Consider the following 19,499-nt stretch of genomic DNA (forward strand, 5'->3'; position numbering starts at 1 on the left):
AAGTTTTATTATGTTCTATTACTCTTAATAATAGCAATTTAGGTGGAGATGCTGGATCTCCAATTTTAATGAATACACGCACACACACACACGCGCGCCTCTAGGTGCTTTGTTTTTCTGATCATGGAAGATTAGCACATTCTTCCCTTTTGAGCAAAGCTATGAAACATCTGAGTTATATCTTCTCTTGGACATATGGAGCAGATGGGGGCTGTACGCATAATGGTTGGACAGGCTTTATTGTAAAATAGACTCGATTATGACCCTTGGCTCATTTCTTACTAATTTAGGCACATTATTTAACTGTGTAAAGTCTTAGTGCCTTTACATCCAAAATGGGGGCAATAATCTTTCATCAGAGACTTGTTATGAAGATAAAATCAATCAACGCTGTCATATCCAAAGTTCTTGGTGTGGGTCCCAAGGAATTTAACAAAAATCCCCTACCCCTGGACAAGCAGAGCAAGACTAACTCCATTTTGTGCTACACCCACCATCTCATGTATAACCCCCACATGACCTACTTATTGCTTAAGACACTCCCCCACCCTAGTCAAGTCACTGAGCACACCCTTACTGGAAACAGGCTCATATAGGAATGCGGAACCCCTAACCGCCAAAGAATGTAAACCCTGCCGTTTGCCTGCCAAACTTGCACGCCAATTCTGACCAGAATGATAGGCTAGTTCAAACAGTTACTATAGGGTAAATTGTAATTCAATTGGCTACCTGCGTGTGGACTGACATGACTATGCAACTTTCTGTGTGTGTTACAATCTCATTGGCCACTGGCCCCTATAAAACTGCTACGCCTCTTAACCTAGGGGTCCAAGTCCCTGCTCCGCTGTGTCGGGTATACTTGGGCCCAAGCTCGAGCTTGCAAATAAACCCTCGTGCGTTTGCATCGGTATTGGCTCCTTGGTGGTCTCTTGGATTTGAAATCGGGGGCATTACACTTGGCAGAAACTAAGGAATACATATATATTTTAGCTTAAATCTTGAATAGTCAGACAGCTGATAGACATAGGAAAAAATAATGAATGTACACTAAGAAACACTTAGAGCCTAGGTTTAGATATAAGACAAGGAAGCTAAGAGACAAAACTCCAGTGAAGGCTTTTTTGAGAATATCAAAGCTCCTAAGCCTGCCAGGTTGGTCAGATTACTTACTGCCCCCTACCGGGCAAAGTGTACTACATCTGGCCATGTTGAGAAGCAACAAATCCAGGACAGTTTGCCATTAGTCCCTAGTGAATAGTCCCAGGACCACAATCTATCTTTTCTGACCCATATCTTCAGACCAAATGATTTCAGTCTCTTGAACTGAAGACATTAGGATAAAGATATCTATATCCCATCTCCCTTTCCTCCACCCCGTGCTTAACTGTTCTTTATATCCTATTATTATCATAATTTGCTCCACCTCTACATAGATTATGTTCTTCTCTCACTACTAAACAAACTTTTATGAAAGTATGATATTTGAATTGATTTCTGAAGAAAAAATAGAAAATAGATATTCAGGAATTTCCAGGGTAACGGAGAGGAGTCTTTTTCTTTTGTGAGCCCTGAAATGCTATGCTGAAAATTTTCAGCAAAATATACACATTGTTGCTAATTCTCAGGAGAGGGAACAATGAAGATGGGCTATGGTCCTAATTCTAAATGGCTAGGTGGCCACTTATGGTAATGATAACCATTCTGACAGTGGGTTTTAGTTCCAGCCACCAGCTAGAGGCAATGGATAGCAGTTTTGATCTTTGTCCTTGAACACGGTTTATGGCTCCAGGAGGAGTGCTTCCTTGGATGTCACATTAACAAAAACAACATTGAGCAGAGTCATTTACATGCTATTTTGCTTTGGGAAAGGAATATACTGGACATTTTCATTAGTGCAAAGTACAGCATTATGTTTAACCCTCTTTCTCTCAATATTTAGGAGGATCATTTGGCACATTTTGCATTTTCCATGCCAATTATCAATTTCTTCTTCTTTTGTGTGTCTCTGGTAAATACATCATCATACATTCATACTGTTAACCTGATACGTGCTCTCTTATAGCCATAGACCCAAAATAAGTATTTTGGACTTGTTTTTTATAAATTGAAACTTTGCCCCAATAATTAGGAAAAGATGTCAGTGATTTAGGGAGATATTTATAATTATGAATTTAACATTCAAAGATATGACTCTTTCCTTCTGAGTAGAGCTGACAGTCAATAGTAAACAAAATTTCTCTTTAATAAGAATCCCTTTGCAGAAGACTGATAAGAATTCCCATTTGAAAAGAATGGGTAGACACTGAAAATAACAATGAGCAACTTGGTGCTTCAAGTCATATAATATCCATTTAACAACATAATATTTCTGCCAAAGTTACTGTCTGCTTAAGTGTGTCAGAACAAGAAACACCTCAATGCAGCTTCCAAAATCAGAACGCCATGACTCCAGGATTACTCTTTAAATGATGCCAGGGTAAATTAAATTAAGAATATAGAGAAAATGCATAAGAACTATTAGTGAGTTGGGATTTCTCTGAAGTTTGGAAGGCTTAACTTGTTCAGATTATTTAATACTCTAAACTTTGGCCTAATATAAATTACTCTTATTTCCTTTCCTCATAATAACTATATATAAAATTACCCTATTGGCATGTAGACTTTTAATGAGTTGGTTTTTTTTTGTTTTTTGTTTTTTTGTTTTTTGTTTTACTCTAAGAGACCCGGTGAATTGATTCAGTTTTAAAATAGTAGTGTTTTCTCTGTGCTGATTTGTAGTATTTTCTCTGTGCTGATTTATATAAATTTAAAAAAATCCCCAAATTAAAAATATTTTGTAGATCAGTTTGAATGTAAATTGTGAAAATCCTGATTTAAATACCTTTGACTAACAAACCTTATTCAAGGGGTACCTGTGTGGCTCAGTTGCTTAAGCAACTATAACTTTAAATTTTTGGTGTCTTACAATTTAAAGCTTCTTTTTCATAGTTATAGCTACTATAGTTATAGCTACTTCACATGAAAATAAAAAAAAAAACATGAAGACAGTGAGGTGGACCCAATTGTGTAACAGACATTAATACATAACAGGCACAGTCAAGGGGAAGGCTGAGAGGTTGAGAGTTAGGCAGCAGATGTGAATCCAGGAGTCATAACCCTTTTGATAATCAGGAGAGGTGTATCAGTCTGAGAATTCATGGTGAGCTTAGCTCTAACCTAGAGTAGGCAGGTTTATAAAGGTTTCTTTGTCTTAGAATTAGCTGCCTTTGTTCTTGATCTTAAGATGTAGTTCAGCTTTTTAAGTGAGTTTCATTTCATGATAAAAGCCATTAATCCTTTGGGAAAGTAAGAATTCTTTCTGAGACATGTGGCCATAGCCCTAATAGTCGACTAGATATATGGAACATATCTTTCATTGTCATATGTGACAGCCTTTGAGCACCAATGATAGTTCTGACCAGGATTTTTTGTTACTCTTCTCATTTTAATAACATGCAACTGACATAGGTGCACTGTCCTTGCTTCAGCTTATAGCATCCTTTCTTGGATTTTTGCATAAAGAGATTATAGGGGTAAACATATGAATAAAGAAGTGAAAGCTATCCAAAATTTACAGACTGGTGATAAACTTTGACTTTCTTTTGCTGGTCCCACCCAGGTTGAATTGAGTTAAACTGTCAAAATTGAAATGAATATTAATCACAAATTTAGCCTATATTTTATTTATTTCAGAGACTATCACATTAGGACCAGAATAAGGACTTTAAATTTGTCAGTAGTAAATTAGACATTAAACATTTTTTTGAATGTTTATTTATTTTTGAGAGACAGAGAGAGACAGCATGAGTGGGATAGGGCAGAGAGAGAAAGAGGGAGACCTAGAATATGAAGCAGGCTCCAAGCTCTGAGCTGTCAGCACAGAGCCCCACGCGGGGCTCAAACTCACAATCCGTGAGATCATGACCTAAGCTGAAGTCGGACGCTCAACTGACTGAGCCACCCAGGCGCCCCTAAATTAGACATTTTAAAGTTATAGCTGATTTCTCTTATCCCTCCCCCAAGTAAATAATGAGGGAAAATATCTGCATATGTATTTATTTAAACTTGGGAGAGATTTGTAATGTTAATTAATTAATTAGTACTTAAAAAAAATTTAAGTTTATTTGTTTATTTTGAAAGAGAGACAGAGAGAGGGAAAGAGAGGAAGAGGAGGAGGGGCAGAGAGAGAGGAAGAGAGAATCCCAAGTAGACTCTGTGTTGTCAGCACAGATCTTGACACAGGGCTCGATCCCATGAACTATGAGAGCACGACCTGAGCTGATAGACAGTAGGACACTTAACTGATTGAGCCACCCAGGCACCCCTAATTAATTGGTACTTTTGCTCTCCATTTGTCCTTCAGTATTCTAAGAATTAGCTTGAATATAGCAAAATATTAGCTAATCCTTTGATATTAGATGAGATCTGGCAAGTGCAGGGCTGTATGACTATAGACTAGCTAATACTGACAGCCAATATTCCATGGTTTTCCTCTGCAGGTGAGATGCTGAGCTAGACTTGTCTAGAAAGTCGTTTCTTATTATGTAAGAAACTTATTGGGTAAACTTGCTATATGAATTCTCTTCGGTCCAGAGAAATTGATCTCTATGTAAAACAAGTAAACATTGCTCTGATTAATCTCAAGAGCTAAACCAACCACAGATAGGTGTTTTACTTTGTACCTTGCTTGGAAAGAAAGAGCAATCACATAAAACCCAGAAATTCTAAGCAGTAATTTTACTGCATAGAATGTGAATAGTTTGTTTTTCATATTAGTGCAAATTAATGATATATAGAAATTCAGATGGATTTGTTACTTCAGAAAGAAACCCATTCTGCTTTCTATTTTTTTTCTTTCCTTTTCTTTTCCTCTTTCTTTCTTTCTTTCTTTCTTTCTTTCTTTCTTTCTTTCTTCTTTCTTTCCTTCTTTCATTAACCTTGTTTCAAACTGTATTCCCAGGTTTCTTCAGCTTAATTAGCTGCAAAGAATGAATTGTGTATAACCAAAATCGAAAAGAGCTGCAGTGTCCAAGAGACTTGGGCTTAAAAATATTAGACATATAGATTTTATCAGATCCATGAACAAAAGTTTTAAAAAGCAGTCAAACTATAAAACAGCAGCTTCCCGTAACTTCTTCAAGTCACTTCAGAAAGTGCCTCTATTCATTTGCTTCATTCTTGGAAGCTTCATCCAAGTTTTCCACAAGATCTGGAACGTCATCATCGCCCTCCTCTCCGGTAGCAAGCGGTACCTTTCCATCCACACACTGTGTGGGCAGAGCTTCAGCCAGTCTTAAACTAGTCAGACCGTCTGCACCAAGTTGGTTCAAGAAACTGGGTAGCATTTCTGTCAGCTGCTTTTTCTCAGCGTGACCTGTAATGGTGAAAGTTTTCGCTGCCAGGGATGCCTGAACTTTAGGGTTCTTAAAGTGGACCCCTCCCTGTTCCTTGGTTTGTGAACATATTCACTTCTTCAATACCAGAGATATCTTTTACCCCCAACTTCTTTAAAGAGAACTGAAGTTTGTTGTTTTTTTTTTTTTTTTTTTTTTTAATCATCTGCTGTAGCTGTTCTAAGAGCCACCTTCTCTGCGCCAGCAGCTCTTTCCCACCAATGCGCGCTTGTGCTTGCAGTTCCATGAGTTTCTTCCGGCTCATGATAGTTTCTTTCATCTTGTTGGAGAGGAAATGGGACTGCTTGGGGGACTAGGGTTGGTGCTCAGGGGGTCTCGGTGGACCAATTGAGTTTAGGTGCACACATGCAGGGAAGCAAGATAGCAGCTATTTTTTTTTTCTTCCATATAATTGTGTGATCTATAAACAACAGCAGATTCTATATATTTTTCTGCTCTTCAAAAAAAGATATTGAAGAAAATGAGTCTCAATCTTAATTTCTAAATTAAAAATCCTTGACAAAATTTTAAGGTGTGATATCTTCCTTTTCTATCAGTTCTTTTTATCAAATTTTTGTCGATATTAATGTATATATTTATATAACCCTCCATTGATTAATCAATTATCTTTGGTAGAAGGTCTCCTAATTAACCTCTTAATTAGTTTAACAGATGAATTAATTTTTCCATATAACGTGCTGTCTAATGCCCTTGGCGTGCTGAAGGTTTACTGCTCATGGGGTGTGTTCTGTTTTGCCAAGGAATGGTTTACTCCTGAACCAGTTGAAGACTTATTCCCATAGGTTTATACTTGTTACTGCAATCACAAATGTTTAGATAAATATAATAAAGTGATCACGTATATATGGAAAGAGATCGTTACCTGAATAAAATAAAAATTGAATGCTTTGGCATGGCTTGACTTATGTAAATGGCTAAAAATTGTGGTGACTGTAAAGACTGAAAAAACAAAAATTGGAAAGGTTTCACACATTTTGCTTTACAAATGTCTTCAAATTCTGTTTTTACCTTGAAGATACTGAAACTGAAAATGGGAGATGAAGCATTAGACACAGTACATTACTGGTCAATAATCCAATTAATCTGTGGCCAATATCAAATTAGTGATTGGGTGTTCATGTTTTAAGTAAAAATATTATGTACGATGTTTTTCATCCATTTATTACCTTTATGTATTTGCATCCTACATTTTAGGATTTGTTGCTGAAATTAACTCTTTTAATTAACTGCCTTACTATGACTTTTGGACAGTAGGACTTATGATTTATTTATCTATTTGTATTCTTTTTCCATATAGAATTAAGGTCCCTGGTCAAAGCCATCATCAAGGTTTTATGTATAATGATGCTACATATTATAACAATACGTTCAGTTCAGTATATAATTCTTTTAGTCATAATTATAAGATTAATCAACTTGAAATAACATTCACTTAATTTTTTCTAGAATTTCTATTCTTTATCATGACAGAAGTGGAAATACTCTTAATCATATTTAGATAAGTAAAAAGCTTGTCCTTTCTCCTTGTAGTAAAATTCTAGAGATCTGTTTCTTAGGTCTCTTGCTGCATTAGACCATTGAGCTGATTGGATATCATTTTTATATCAACATTACAATAACAGTAAAAGAAGCTAAGCTTCATTGTCTGAAATAACTTACAATTTAGATTTTAAATTTGAGTCTAAATCAACAGCATTTTTATTTCATTTTTCTGCTTTCCAAGTTGCCAAAAATATGTGTTCATTATCACATGGCCTTTCTGCGTTTGTCTTTGGGCCATCACTCTTCCTTATCTCTTGACTGGACTGTGTTCTGATCGGAATCTGGGCAAAGCCTATTGCATCTGTCTTGTGCTGACTCCTAATCTGCCTGTACATTGTTTGGTCATTTGGTTCTACTGTCCAAGAAGAGTCAGGTGATTTTCATTTCAATCATTTTGTAAGTACAGAATGACTTTCCATTGAAACCTGAGGTATAAAACGATTCTATTAGACAGTCATAGAAAGATATGTTCTGCATTATAGAATTAAACCTGCCTTCTGGCCATGGCATCTTGAAGTTTTACTGTTTAACCTTTCATGTTCACTGTTGTGTAGACCATAAGAACACGCCCACATTTCGCTATTGGTGTCTGGTAAACTTATAGTTGAAAATTTAAATTAAATTTTATCTATCTCATCTTTTGTATTTATATCCATATATTTGTAATTATTATTGTTCTTTTGTACATATTTATGTTCATATATATGTGTATACATGTAGAGTGTATATATATATATATATGTGTATATATACGTATTCTCTATATGTAGCATGGCAGGGATATGACTAAGTGGCCACTTCCCACAGAAAGCAAAATCAGTAGTGTGATAAACAAAAGATAGTATGTATTTTTCCTGTAAACATGATCTGAATTTGTTATTTTATAGAAACATCAAAATGAGAAACAACTCCTGAATGTACTATGAAATTCTCATTATGATCCTAGAAAAAAAAGTTCTGTGTATGTGCAAATGATGGTTTATCATAATAGAGCAATATTCATGTAGTTCATCAGTCTGTGGTGGCAGTTTTCAGGCTGCCTTCTTTTGCTTCTGGTTTTATTTTTATCTTTTTCTTTCTGGAGATAGATAGAAACAGATACATAAGTCCAGAATGAAAAATGCCTTTATTCTATAAAGCTCAAACAAAATCACACAATCATGAATCTCAAAACAATCCCAGATTAAACCTAGGGATTTACTATAAAGAGAATTACATTAAAAAGAATTCTAATGAAATTCTAAGAAAAACCTATCTGAGAAAGATAAAGCTATTTTCCATTGCTTAAAATGTTTTTCTACCTCTTTTAAATTATTTTAAAAGGTCTTATAACTTCTTAATATATGATAAAATTCTGCATTAACTTCTTTATCTGATACAATGCTTGGTATATACTTGCCCTCCTGAAAACTTACATTATGACACAAAATCAGAAGTTCCTGATGTTTACCTTTAGAGTATTTGTTTTTGAAGGAGTAATATGAAGTTTTTGTTAGGAAAGATAAACTTAATATATTTTTATAATCATTGTTATTAGAGAAATTTATAGTTAGCTATTTCTGAATGGGAAATGGTGCAGGTTTTAAATCAGCATCCAGCTGCTTCTTGCTTCTGAAACCATGAACGCCTCTGCCTCATAGTTTCAGAATGATATATTCTGAATGACATATTCATAATGAATAATACTGTTCATTTTAGCCTCACCTTCAGCTCCAAATCCTTATGAAAATCCATGCCCTCCCCCATATAGCTTACAGGCTGTCAAGCTGAGCTATTCCCTGGGCTCCATCTGGTCATTCCAAGGGCAACAGTGCTTTCCTAAACTGATGTGGAAGAGATGACCCTTCTTCAACCGTCATTGACCTGGTTGTGCTCTACTTCAGGGTGTACCTCTTGAGACTGACTTTGCTTTCAGTCTTTTACACTGGCTTCTGTTTTGATTATTAAATGTTCAAATGTTACCCTCTGTCACTGAGCCCTTTTCTCTCTATACACTCTCTCTAGAGGGCCTCACTGAGTTTCATGGGTATAAATAATATCTATGTGTTGATAATTCTTAAGTGTGTAGATATAATGCTGAACTTGCTGGAACTCCATGTTCACCTATCTATTATACTATGTGATATATCCACATAGGTAACCACTCAGCATCTCAAACTTAACATGATCCAAATAGAACCCTTGATTTTCATTCCAAGTCTGCTTTTCTCTTACTCTTGCTTGTTTCAGTAATAGACGCTACCATTCAATTATTTGCTCAAGCCAGATTTCTAGAGCTGGTCTATCTAATTTAGTAGCCACCACTTGCATGTGATTATTTAAACTAAAATTAAGTAAAAGTAAAAATTGCATTTCACACTTATACTAGTCACATTTTAAGTGTTCAGCGATCATATATGGGTATTGGTTACCATATTAGCACAGACATAAAAAAATTTCTTTTACTGCAGAAAATTTTATTTAACAGTACTGGTCTAAAGATATGATTATATCTGTCTCTCCCTCACCATACATCTCAGGTCCTATCTGCTCAATCAAAATAATGTGCGGGACGCCTGGGTGGCTCAGTTGGTTGAGCGTCAGACTTCAGCTCAGGTCATGATCTCGCAGTTCGTGAGTTCGAGCCTTGTGTCAGGCTCCGTGCTGACAGCTCAGAGCCTGGAGCCTGGTTCAGATTCTGTCTCTTGCTCTCTCTCTGCCTCTCCTCTGCTCATGCTCTGTCTCTCTCTGTCTCAAAAATAAATAAAACATCAAAAAATTTTGAAAATAATGTGCTTTATTCAAGAAATAAAAGGGTATGCTAAATTTATTCATAATTACCCCAAATTTGTCCACTTAATTTATCTCTGGAATTACATTAATCAGAGTTGTCACTGTCTTTCTGCAGGGGTCTTCCAAGTTGTCCTCTTATCAACTGCTTCTTTGCAGAGCAGCCAATAGGATTTATTTATTTATTTATTTATTTATTTATTTATTTATTTATTTTTAAGAGAAACAGAGAGAGCACATATGTGCAAACGCATGAGCGCAAGCTGGAGATGGGCAGAGAGAGAGGGAGACAGAAAATCTCAAGCGGAACTCTGCATGGGGCTCTAACCCACCAGCTATGAGATAATGACCTGAGCTGAAATCAAGACCTGGATGTTTAACCAACTGAGCCACCCAGGTGCCCCAGCCAACAGCATCTATTTAAAACATAAATTAGGTAATCTTATCTTCTTGCTTTAAACACAAACCTTCATATCAGATAAAGGGTTAGTATCTAAAATCTATAAAGAACTTATCAAACTCAACACCCAAAAAACAAATAATCCAGTGAAGAAATGGGCAAAAGACATGAATAGACACTTTTCCGAAGAAGACATCCAGAGGGCCAACCAACACATGAAAAAATGCTCAACATCACTCATCATCAGGGGAATACAAATCAAAACCACAATGAGATACCACCTCACGCCTGTCAGAATGGCTAACATTAACAACTCAGGCAACAACAGATGTTGGCAAGGATGCAGAGAAAGAAGATCTCTTTTTCACTGCTGGTGGGAATGCAAGCTGGTGCAGCCACTCTGGAAAACAGTATGGAGGTTCCTTAAAAAATTAAAAATAGAACTACCCTATGGCCCAGCAATTGCACTAGTAGGTATTTACCCAAGGGATACAGGTGAGCTGTTTTGAAGGGGCACATGCACCCCGATGTTTATAGCAGTACTATTGACAATAGCCAAAGTATGGAAAGAGCCCAAATGTCCATCGATGGATGAATGGATAAAGAAGATGTGGCATATATATACAACGGAGTATTACCTAGCAATCAGAATGAATGAAATCTTGCCATATGCAACTGCACAGATGGAACTGGAGGGGATTATGCTAAGTGAAATTAGTCAGTCAGAGAAAGACAAATATCATATGTGGACTTCACTCATATGTAGACTTTAAGAGACAAAACAGATGACCATAAGGGAAGGGAAGCAAAAATAATATAAAAACAGGCAGGGGGACAAAACATAAAAGACTTAAATATAGAGAACAGAGAATTACTGGAGGGTTGTGGGGGGGATGGGCTAAATGCATAAGGGACATTAAGGAATCTACTCCTGAAATCATTGTTGCACCATATATATGCTAACTAACTTTGATGTAAATTAAACAATAAATAAGTTTAAAAAAATCCCAAATCCTTTGATGGCCTATCATTGCTCATAGAACAAAATCCACCCTTCTTACCCTGATATACAAGTTCCTTATGACCCAGCTTCTACCTATTTCCTGGCCTCATTTCACATGTTTCTTTTCATTTGCTATGCTTAATCACACTTATTTATTTTCCCAACAGGATAGACCAATCTCATTCTATTTTAAGTATTTTTTCAGGCCATCCTATCCATTTAAGATGCTTTGCTTTCTGGTCATAATATAGCTAACTCCATCTGGGCATTAATATCTTACCTTGGAACTACCCACACTCACCAACCAAAATAAGAGTAGTATCTGCACCCTCTTTATTTTTTTTTCAATATATGAAATTTATTGTCAAATTGGTTTCCATACAACACCCAGTGCTCATCCCAAAAGGTGCCCTCCTCAATACCCATCACCCACCCTCCCCTCCCTCCCACCCCCCATCAACCCTCAGTTTGTTCTCAGTTTTTAACAGTCTCTTATGCTTTGGCTCTCTCCCACTCTAACCTCTTTTTTTTTTTTCCTTCCCCTCCCCTATGGGTTTCTGTTAAGTTTCTTAGGATCCACATAAGAGTGAAAACATATGGTATCTGTCTTTCTCTGTATGGCTTATTTCACTTAGCATCACACTCTCCAGTTCCATCCACGTTGCTACAAAGGGCCATATTTCGTTCTTTCTCATTGCCACGTAGTATTCCATTGTGTATATAAACCACAATTTCTTTATCCATTCATCAGTTGATGGACATTTAGGCTCTTTCCATAATTTGGTTATTGTTGAGAGTGCTGCTATAAACATTGGGGTACAAGTGCCCCTATGCATCAGTACTCCTGTATCCCTTGGGTAAATTCCTAGCAGTGCTATTGCTGGGTCATAGGGTAGGTCTATTTTTAATTTTCTGAGGAACCTCCACACTGCTTTCCAGAGCGGCTGCACCAATTTGCATTCCCACCAACAGTGCAAGAGGGTTCCCGTTTCTCCACATCCTCTCCAGCATCTAGAGTCTCCTGATTTGTTCATTTTGGCCACTCTGACTGGCGTGAGGTGATATCTGAGTGTGGTTTTGACTTGTATTTCCCTGATAAGGAGCGACGTTGAGCATCTTTTCATGTGCCTGTTGGCCATCCGGATGTCTTCTTTAGATAAGTGTCTATTCATGTTTTCTGCCCATTTCTTCACTGGGTTATTTGTTTTTCGGGTGTGGAGTTTGGTGAGCTCTTTATAGATTTTGGATACTAGCCCTTTGTCCGATATGTCATTTGCAAATATCTTTTCCCATTCCGTTGGTTGCCTTTTAGTTTTGTTGGTTGTTTCCTTTGCTGTGCAGAAGCTTTTTATCTTCATAAGGTCCCAGTAATTCATTTTTGGTTTTAATTCCCTTGCCTCTGGGGATGTGTCGAGTAAGAGATTGCTACGGCTGAGGTCAGAGAGGTCTTTTCCTGCTTTCTCCTCTAGGGTTTTGATGGTTTCCTGTCTCACGTTCAGGTCCTTTATCCATTTTGAATTTATTTTTGTGAATGGTGTGATAAAGTGGTCTAGTTTCAACCTTCTGCATGTTGCTGTCCAGTTCTTCCAGCACCGTTTGTTAAAGAGACTGTCTTTTTTCCATTGGATGTTCTTTCCTGCTTTGTCAAAGATGAGTTGGCCATACGTTTGTGGGTCTAGTTCTGGGGTTTCTGTTCTATTCCATTGGTCTATGTGTCTGTTTCTGTGCCAATACCATGCTGCCTTGATGATGACAGCTTTGTAGTAGAGGCTAAAGTCTGGGATTGTGATGCCTCCTGCTTTGGTCTTCTTCTTCAAAATTACTTTGGCTATTTGGGGCCTTTTGTGGTTCCATATGAATTTTAGGATTGCTTGTTCTAGTTTCGAGAAGAATGCTGGTGCAATTTTGATTGGGGTTGCATTGAATGTGTAGATAGCTTTGGGTAGTATTGACATTTTGACAATATTTATTCTTCCAATCCATGAGCAGGAATGTCTTTCCATTTCTTTATATCTTCTTCAATTACCTGCATAAGCTTTCTATAGTTTTCAGCATTCAGATCTTTTACATCTTTGGTTAGATTTATTCCTAGGTATTTTATGCTTCTTGGTGCAATTGTGAATGGGATCAGTTTCTTTGTCTTTCTGTTGCTTCATTGTTAGTGTATAAGAATGCAACTGATTTCTGTACATTGATGTTGTATCCTGCAACTTTGCTGAATTCATGTATCAGTTCTAGCAGACTTTTGGTGGAGTCTATCGGATTTTCCATGTATAATATCATGTCATCTGCAAAAAGCGAAAGCTTGACTTCATCTTTGCCAATTTTGATGCCTTTGATTTCCTTTTGTTGTCTGATTGCTGATGCTAGAACTTCCAGCACTATATTAAACAACAGCGGTGACAGTGGGCATCCCTGTCGTGTTCCTGATCTCAGGGAAAAAGCTCTGTTTTTCTCCATTGAGGATGATGTTAGCTGTGGGCTTTTCATAAATGGCTTTTATGATGTTTAAGTATGTTCCTTCTATCCCGACTTTCTCAAGGGTTTTTATTAAGAAAGGGTGCTGAATTTTGTCAAAGGCCTTTTCTGCATCGATTGACAGGATCATATGGTTCCTCTCTTTTCTTTTATTAATGTGATGTATCACGTTGATTGATTTGCGAATGTTGAACCAGCCCTGCATCCCAGGAATGAATCCCACTTGATCATGGTGAATAATTCTTTTGATATGCTGTTGAATTAGATTTGCTAGTATCTTATTGAGAATTTTTGCATCCCTATTCATCAGGGATATTGGCCTGTAGTTCTCTTTTTTTACTGGGTCTCTGTCTGGTTTAGGAATCAAAGGAATACTGGCTTCATAGAATGAGTCTGGAAGTTTTCCTTCCCTTTCTATTTCTTGGAATAGCTTGAGAAGGATAGGTATTATATCTGCTTTAAACATCTGGTAGAACTCCCCTGGGAAGCCATCTGGTCCTGGACTCTTATTTGTTGAGAGATTTTTGATAACTGATTTAATTTCTTCGCTGGTTATCGGTCTGTTCAAGCTTTCTATTTCCTCCTGATTGAGTTTGGGAAGAGTGTGGGTGTTTAGGAATTTGTCCATTTCTTCCAGGTTGTCCAATTTGTTGGCATATATTTTTTCATAGTATTCCCTGATAATTGTTTGTATCTCTGAGGGATTGGTTGTAATCATTCCATTTTCATTCATGATTTTATCTATTTGGCTCATCTCCCTTTTCTTTTTGAGAAGCCTGGCTAGAGGTTTGTCAATTTTGTTTATTTTTTCAAAAAAACAACTCTTGGTTTCGTTGATCTGCTCTACAGTTTTTTTAGAGTCTATATTGTTTATTTCTGCTCTCATCTTTATGATTTCTCTTCTTCTGCTGGGTTTAGGCTGCCTTTGCTGTTCTGCTTCTATTTCCTTTAGGTGTGCTGTTAGATTTTGTATTTGGGAATTTTCTTGTTTCTTGAGAGAGGCCTGGATTGCAATGTATTTTCCTCTCAGGACTGTCTTTGCTGCATCCCAAAGCGTTTGGATTGTTGTATTTTCATTTTCGTTTGTTTCCATATTTTTTTTAATTTCTTCTCTAATTGCCTGGTTGACCCACTCATTCTTTAGTAGGGTGTTCTTTAACCTCCACGCTTTTGGAGGTTTTCCAGACTTTTTCCTGTGGTTGATTTCAAGCTTCATAGCATTGTGGTCTGAAAGTATGCATGGTATAATTTCAATTCTTGTAACCTTATGAAGGGCTGTTTTGTGACCCAGTATATGATCTATCTTGGAGAATGTTCCATGTGCACTCGAGAAGAAAGTATATTCTGTTGCTTTGGGATACAGAGTTCTAAATATATCTGTCAAGTCCATCTGATCCAGTGTATCATCAGGGCCCTTGTTTCTTTATTGACCGTGTGTCTAGATGATCTATCCATTTTGGTAAGTGGAGTGTTAAAGTTCCCTGCAATTACCACATTCTTGTCAATAAGGTTGCTTGTGTTTATGAGTAATTGTTTTATATATTTGGGGGCTCCCATATTCGGCGCATGGACATTTATAACTGTTAGCTCTTCCTGATGGATAGACCCTGTGATTTTTATATAATGCCCTTCTTCATCTCTTGTTATAGCCTTTAATTTAAAGTCTAGTTTGTCTGAGATAAGTATAGCTACTCCAGCTTTCTTTTGGCTTCCAGTAGCATGATAAATATTTCTCCATCCCCTCACTCTCAATCTAAAGGTGTCCTCAGATCTAAAATGAGTCTCTTGTAGACAGCAAATAGATGGGTCTTGTTTTTTTATCCATTCTGATACCCTATGTCTTTTGGTTGGCGCATTTAGTCCATTTACGTTCAGTGTTATTATAGAAAGATACGGGTTTAGAGTCATTGTGATGTCTGTATGTTTTATGCTTGTAGCGATGTCTCTGGTACTTTGTCTCACAGGATTCCCCTTAGGATCTCTTGTAGGGCTGGTTTAGTGGTGACGAATTCCTTCAGTTTTTGTTTGTTTGGGAAGACCTTTATCTCTCCTTCTATTCTAAATGACAGACTTGCTGGATAAAGGATTCTCGGCTGCATATTTTTTCTGTTCATCACATTGAAGATCTCCTGCCATGCCTTTCTGGCCTGCCAAGTTTCAAAAGAGAGATCAGTCATGAGTCTTATAGCCCTTTACATGTTAGGGCACGTTTACCCCTTGCTGCTTTCAGAATTTTCTCTTTATCCTTGTATTTTGCCAGTTTCACTATGATATGTCGTGTAGAAGATCGATTCAAGTTACGTCTAAAGGGAGTTCTCTGTGCCTCTTGGATTTCAATGCCTTTTTCCTTCCCAAGTTCAGGGAAGTTCTCAGCTATAATTTCTTCAAGTACCCCTTCAGCACCTTTCCCTCTCTCTTCCTCCTCTGGGATACCAATTATGCGTATATTATTTCTTTTTAGTGTATCACTTAGTTCTCTAATTTTCCCCTCATACTCCTGGATTTTTTTATCTCTCTTTTTCTCAGCTTCCTCTTTTTCCATAATTTTATCTTCTAGTTCACCTATTCTCTCCTCTGCCTCTTCAATACGAGCCGTGGTCATTTCCATTTTATTTTGCATCTCGTTTAAAGCGGTTTTCAGCTCCTCGTGACTGTTCCTTCGTCCCTTGATCTCTGTAGCAAGAGATTCTCTGCTGTCCTCTATACTGTTTTCAAGCCCAGCGATTAATTTTATGACTATTATTCTAAATTCACTTTCTGTTATATTATTTAAATCCTTTTTGATCAGTTCATTAGCTGTTGTTATTTCCTGGAGATTCTTTTGAGGGGAATTCTTCTGTTTGGTCATTTTGGATAGTCCCTGGAGTGGTGCGGACCTGCAGGGTACTTCCCCTGTGCTGTGGTGTATAACTGGATTTGGTGGGCAGGCCACAGTCAGACCTGATGTCTGACCCCAGCCCACTGCTGGGGCCACAGTCAGACTGGTGTGTGCCTTCTCTTCCACTCTCCTAGGGGTGGGGTTCACTGTGGGGTGGCGTGGCCCATCTGGGCTACTTGCACACTGCCAGGCTTGTGGTGCTGAGGAACTGGCGTATTAGCTGGGGTGGGTAGGCAAGGCGCACGGGGGCAGGAGGGGCAGGCTTAGCTCGCTTCTCCTTCAGTGATCCACTTCAGGAGGGGCTCTGTGGCAGTGGGAGGGAGTCAGACCGGCTGCCGGAGGGGTGGCTCCGCAGAAGCACAGCCTTGGGTGTTTGTGCTGACCAAGCAAGTTCCCTGGCAGGAACTGGTTCCCTTTGGGATTTTGGCTGGGAGATGGGCGAAGGAGATGGCACTGGTGAGCGTCTTTGTTCCCCGCCAAACTGAGGTCTGTCGTTCCGGGGCTCAGCAACTCTCCCTCCCTTTGTCCTCCAGCCTTCCCGCTTTATGAACAGAGCTGTTAACTTACGACCTCCCACATGCTAAGTCCCGCTTGCTGTCGGAACACACTCCGTCCAGCCCCTCCGCTTTTGCAAGCCAGACTCAGGGGCTCTGCTTGGCCGGCAGGCTGCCCCTCCACCCCGGCTCCCTCCCGCCAGGCCATGGAGCACGCACCACCTTGCTGCCCTTCCTACCCTCTTCCGTGGGCCTCTCGTCTGCGCTTGGCTCCGGAGACTCTGTTCTGCTAATCCTCTGCGGTGTTCTGGGTTATTTACGCAGGTGTAGGTGGAATCTAAGTGATCAGCAGGACTCGCGGTGAGCCCAGCGTCCTCCTATGCTGCCATCTTCCCAGAGGTCTCTACACCCTCTTTAGATCTGAGACATGTACAATGATTTCAGGAGTAGATTCCTTAATGCCCCTTTCACATTTAGCCCATCCCCCCTCCCACTTCTTAATTATCCGCCTAGCTTTCACTATCAATTCCCTTTTCGCTTATGTATTATTATTCAGTCCTCTCTTCCTCTAATAAGAGCCTAATTTCTTTGAGAAACAGAATATTACTTATCTGATTTACCATTTTATCTCTAGTTTCAAAGTTGTGCCTGGCACACAGAGGAGGATTAAAAGAGGTATTTTCTATATAAATGTATGTAAAATGGAAGAAGAAAAGATAATTTTGACTTTTAAGATATTCCCATCTCTTTTAATTTTATTCACGATCCATGAAATTAAAATAAGATGTGCACAAGAGTAGAGATTTTTAATCTCCCCGCTTATGATCAGAGGATGTAATAATAGTTGATAGAATTGAGATGAGACTTTTGGAAAAAAATTGTATATTAATTTGCTGAAAATTTCCTGAGTCACAGGGCACTGTTCTGGTTTCCCCCTACAAATTAAAAAAAAAAAAAAAAAAAAAAAATGTCCCTAAGATTCACCATAACATTAGTGAAAAACATCCTTACTAAGTTTTTTTTTAATTTTTTTTTAATGTTTATTTCTGAGACAGAGACAGAGCATGAATAGGGGAGGGGCAGAGAGAGGGATACACAGAATATGAAGCAGGCTTCAGGCTCTGAACTGTTAGCACAGAGCCTGACATGGGGCTGGAACTCACAAACCTGAGACTGACACCTGAGCCAAAATGGGACCCTTAACCAACTAACCCACTCAGGCACACAAAGTTTTTTTTATTTTTAAATCTAAAATTTGACATCACATAAAAGGAACTTCAAAATTGACAGAAAGTTCTCAGTGATGAGATTCAATATTATCTCATTTTTAATTTTGGAAAACATAATTTATACTTATTGAACATAAAAAGAAGTAAATCTAAAATTTATGGGGCACCTGGGTGGCTCAGTTAGTTAAGCATCTGACTTTAGCTCAGGTCATGATCTTACTGTGTGTTCAAGCCCTGTGTCTGGCTCATGCTGAAAGCTCAGAGCTAGGAACCTGCTTCAGATTCTGTGTCTCACTTTCTCTCTGCCCCTTCCCCGCTCACACTCTGTCTCTTTCTCAAAAATAAACATTTAAAAAAAATTTTTAAATAAATATAAAATTTAGCTTCATGCCTTTAATGAAATGTAAATTCTTAACAGTTTTTTATGCTTTCCTCTTAACTAATAAAATTTATATAAATTGTTGGTAAATGCATAATTTTTCTTTTTTAGTATTTCCAGTTAGAAAATTTCAGATGCTCTTCACTATCCTTTTTGCATCAAAATTTTGAAGCACATTATATTCACATTTCATAAAATGGCATGAAATAAAAACACAGTTACTGAAGGATACAAAAATATCTTAATCTCTTGGGAAATAAATTTCAATTCTGGGGGCATCATCTTTAGATCATTTAGGTTTCTTGTTATACAGTCCTCTGACTACCCATTAGAATCAGCTGGGTGTTTGTGAAAATGGAGAGTCCTGAAAGTCATACATATAAAATTAAATGGGACATAGATGGGACATAGAAATTCCCACTGAAAACAACAACAACAACAAACAACAACAACAAAAAAACGTACAGGGATTCACTTTAAATATTGTAAAGTTTGAGAATCAATAATCAGTGTTTGTAATGAAATTTAATAGAATTGTCCAAACCAGACTTTAATGGTCTTTGTATAAATAGTCCTCCATTGTTTAAAGTATAGTTTGATTCAGAATGAATAGGAGCAGTTTTATCTGAATGATAGTATGCAATATTATGTGACAGGGTGCCCTCTCTTGAGCTCAAAGGCTCTGCTATTACCTGCTCATCTTTGGACTTGAAAGTCTTTTATCATCAAGCTTTTAGGCTTGCTAAAGTCAAGATTGGGTTAAAATTAAAATGCCTATTTAAGAAAATAATAATTTATATTACTAACTTGCCATGAATTCTTTTATTAGTCTAATTTCAGGAACATAGCAGGCCCCGAATTATTTAAACAGAAA

The 19,499-nt window shown here is 37.7% G+C and overlaps 1 pseudogene; it reads right to left on the bottom strand.

Moving 5' to 3' along the window:
- Positions 1–5,004: 5,004 nt before the first annotated feature.
- LOC132680162 (transcription factor BTF3 pseudogene) lies at positions 5,005–5,712 on the bottom strand (annotated as a pseudogene).
- Positions 5,713–19,499: the final 13,787 nt, after the last annotated feature.

This window comes from Panthera onca, chromosome A1 (assembly GCF_046562875.1).
Source record: "Panthera onca isolate mPanOnc1 chromosome A1, mPanOnc1 haplotype 2, whole genome shotgun sequence".
Lineage (NCBI taxonomy): Eukaryota > Metazoa > Chordata > Mammalia > Carnivora > Felidae > Panthera > Panthera onca.